This window comes from Amblyomma maculatum, chromosome 6, assembly GCF_055883805.1.
Source record: "Amblyomma maculatum isolate TAMU_Amacu chromosome 6, ASM5588380v1, whole genome shotgun sequence".
NCBI classification, from domain to species: Eukaryota; Metazoa; Arthropoda; class Arachnida; order Ixodida; family Ixodidae; genus Amblyomma; species Amblyomma maculatum.
Window position 1 is genome coordinate 87288771 of NC_139349.1, and position 4522 is coordinate 87293292.

Below are 4522 nucleotides of genomic sequence, written 5' to 3' on the forward strand. Positions count from 1 at the left end.
CCCTTGAAAATCATCAGGCACGACTTAATTGCGCTACAACTGAAGCCTATAGAGTATCCTTTGTCGTTTCAAGAATTAACTAGTGTTTACATGTCGTCCTGGCAATCTACTAGCATTACAATATCGTCCGTGTACATCAACCGTGGGAGCGGCTACTCCACGACCTTTCCGCCTAATCTATATATGAAAGATTAAAACCAAGACTACATTCTTGTAGTCTTGCCATATTTGTAGTATAAAGCATCAACAGCAGTGGTGATAGACGACAACCTTGTCTTAATACATACATACATACATACATACATACATACATACATACATACATACATACATACATACATACATACATACATACATACATACATACATACATACATACATACATACATACATACATACATACATACATACATACATACATACGTACGTACGTACGTACGTACATACGTACGTACGTACGTACGTACGTACGTACGTACATACATACATACATACATACATACATACATACATACATACATACATACATACATACATACATACATACATACATACATACATACATACATACATACATACATACATACATACATACATACATACATACATACATACATACACACACACACACACACACACACACACACATACATACATACACACACACACATACATACACACACACACACACACACATACATACATACATACATACATACATACATACATACATACATACATACATACATACATACGTACATACGTACGTACATACATACATACATACATACATACATACATACATACATACATACATACATACATACATACATACATACATACATACATACATACATACATACATACATACATACATGCCGGGGTGGCGCAGTGGTTACGGCGCTCGACTACTGTTCCCAAGGACGCGGGATCGAATCCCGGCCTCGGCGGCAGTTTTTCGATGGAGGCGAAAAGAAAGGCGCCCGTGTGCTGTGCGATGTCAGTGCACGTTAAAGAACCCCAGGTGGTCGAAATTTCCGGAGTCCTCCACTACGGCGTCTCTCATAGCCTGAGTTGCTTTGGGACGTTAAACCCCACAAACCAACCAACCAACCAACCAACATACATACATACATACATACATACATAACTTTTATTACCATTCATCAATACAGATTCTCATGCCCGCAGAAGCGCAGGAGCGCTTGCGGTCGGGCCACGACAATCGACGGGCGCGTGCTCCACGTAAAAAAAACAATAATAAGCTAAAGGTACATCATACAATATAGTACATGGCAAAAATACTTTCACATAGCATGCTGTGTAGTTTAACTAAACAGCCATTTTTTTTTGCTTCTTTTAAGTTGAGCAAGAGAAATCAAGTGTACAATTTCATTTGACAATCTAATAAAATGAAAGAAAATGGAATAGGCATGACACCTTTTTCCGTAATTAGTGCACACCCTTGGTAGCTTAAAACGTTCGTTCCTGGGAAACACCCTACGTCTATCCAGTTTGAATTTATTCGAAAAAAAGTTTCTTGTGATATGTACTAAAGCAAAAAGATTTGATAGAGGGCGGAATTCTGCATTCATTAGGTTAGCACTCTCATCTAAGTTTTCTGGGACAACCCCATACATAATTATTATTTGCCACTCGGTACAACAGTTTATTGACCTCAAAAATTTTGAAATTCGAGCAAGACCCATACACTGTGACAAGAGGTTCACACAAAGCTCTTAAAACTATTTTACGGTGCCTCATTGGGCAGGTGAATCTTAGCTTGTACAGTTAGGCTGACACAGTTCGAAGACGATTGACAACATGCTGGGTATGCGTAGTCCATGGCAAATGTAGTCGAAGTAAAGGCCAAGGTATTTTACTGTAGATGAGAATGACAAAGGCTCATATTAGCATCCACTACACACAGCCTCATGCAGAGCAATCGGTTCACTCAAGGTTACATTTTTTGTGTAGGCTTCTAAAGCACAACAGGATACTTTCGTTTTTATTCAAATATATTTGGTTCGAAGCAAACCACTGCACTATACTATAAGCATCTGCTTGTAGCAAATCTCTCTCTTGTTCAAAGGATTGATGTGACATAACTAGTGCTGTGTCGTCTGATTATTGGAAAAGTTTGGAAATTGGATTCAACATTGCTTAGGTCATTATTAGAAATATTAAATACTATTCCTTTGCATATCTCGACAGTCTCCGTACTTCTTATCCCTTCCCATGTAATTTGTACTTTATTATCTCTCTAGATTTATATTAGTATCTCCAAAGTATACTACTCACAATAACCACAGTGATCACAGTAATCGTATGTTACAAGTGAGTTCCTTGTCACGTTGTCGTGTGCCCCGTTCATGTCCAGGAAGGCTTTGTACAAAGGTCTGCTTTCCGCCCTAGCTATTTCTGTTCATTGGGTAAGCGTGAACAGACTACGACCTAAGCGCCTACCGTTCCTAAATCAGTTCTGAAGTTCTCGGAGTCTCTCATTACTTTATATACATGACTGCGTTTTTAGTTCCACCGTCTGCCTTGCCAGCCTGCTGTTTCTGGCAGATGTTATCGTAATCGAACTGTAGGATTTTATGTGCACCCTGTCTCCTTTACCTTTTTAAATCAAATTCATTACGCTGCCTCCAGCTTTCCGGAATTCGCTTATTTTTTATGACTGTTTCCAATGTTTTCAGCAATTTTTCTTTGCTTCTTGGACTGATTTCGTTAATCAGCTTGGTTGGAATTTCGTCAACCCCTGCGGATGTGACTTTAGGAATATTTTCTTCCGTCCTTTTCCAGCTTAGATTGGTTAGTTTTAAGTTATTTCCTATCCTGCTATAATGTGTGCTTTCTCGATTGCTGAAGTTACATATCGTCGCTTATAAATGAATTAGATAAAACTGAAGCATTATAGTTCACAGCACGTGCCGTCTCCCTCTAAACATTGTCCCTCGTCATCTGTAATGTGTTCCTGCTTCGTTTGATTCTTTTTACCAAGCCATCTTACATAGTTCGAGAATTTTTTTATTCCACCTTTAGTTGCATCACAGATTTCTGCAACCTAGCGATCGCCGGACTGATTTACTTTATTTTTCACGAGGGCCTGTACTTCCAATTCCTTTTATCGATAAGATTCCCATTTATGGTCACTTCCGTTCTGGAATAGCTGCGCTTTCTTTGCCTCTGAGCGTTCTTTTGAGGAGATCCGTCGTTGTCCGATGAATTCCCCAATTTTTTTTTTTTTTTTTACACAAGCTTCATCCTTTCTTTCCGTTCCAGTGGTTTGCCGATTTCGTCTCCTTTATTTTTGTACCTATATGTGAGTAGTTACAGCTGTATAATCCCCACTTTGCTATGGGACGTTTTTCTATTTCTTCCTCAATGTTAAGACTATTTGTTCGGGGTTAAATTTTGCTTTCCCTTTTTGTCTCTTCTGCATTTCTCTTTTGATCAGGGTCCCCATCTGCAGAGTAATACAGTTATGATCTATTCTTAGGCACTACTCGTCGTCTTCGTATATTTCCATTTTTGCGAGCTTGCTAAAATTGCCTGCGACTTTAAGCAGTAGAGATCGATCCTGTGCCGGTCCCAGAACTTGCACGTGATTTCTCCTTCATGTTCAGTTTCTGTATTTACAATAACTAGGTTGCGTCGCTCTCAGAAGTCTAGCGTTAATTTAAAATTACAATCGGGAGTGTCCATCCAGATCATTAAAGCGGCTGCTGAATTGCCCCAACGGAATAGCACCTGCATCGTCTCTAAACTTTTTTATATCGCCACTGAGACATTTATCGAGAGACCTGTTTTCTTGACTGCATTTGTCCCCTATGCTGAAATAAAGCACTCCTACCTATGTCCTTTTACCAGCAATTGTCCTCAATACCCAGATATGCGATTTAAAGATGATTTTATTCTATCAGAATTTGTACCCCGGTGTGTAACCATATCTGGCTAACTTTGAACAGCTCTCTTGATTTAACGTCATCTGACCTACTTTGTCTTCCAGACCTAATCCGAACTGCTGCCATCGACAGGAGAAAAGTGAAGCAAAATAAGAGACGCTATGTTGAAGGATGCCTGGGGCCAATTTTTCCTCTGCTTTACCTAGAAACGTATCTAGCTATAGGTTACGTACTTTCGCCAAGAACACTTGAGAAAATAGTGTACGTATAGAATTTATGTAGATGCTCCTGAGTGCGCCATTCCTGCCCAATACAAGTTGAAACCATGCTGCTCTTTGGAGAGTTTCCCTCATGATCCGCATTTGCTTTAGCACTGGCCTCGTGCAGCACGCTAACCTCCGGAATTTTACTGTCATCAAAATGCGACCGCCATAGCCTTTTCGTACCAGCGCCTTTTGAGTCCGCAGTCGAACACCATAACCACTAGTTAAGTGATCGCGCACTTTTTAAAATGTCAAATTATACTCTCCAATATCTTTGTTGTCTGTAATATTCACCTGATCACTGCGTTAATTCTCACATTTGTGGATAGTGTTGACAGGTGCTCGAGC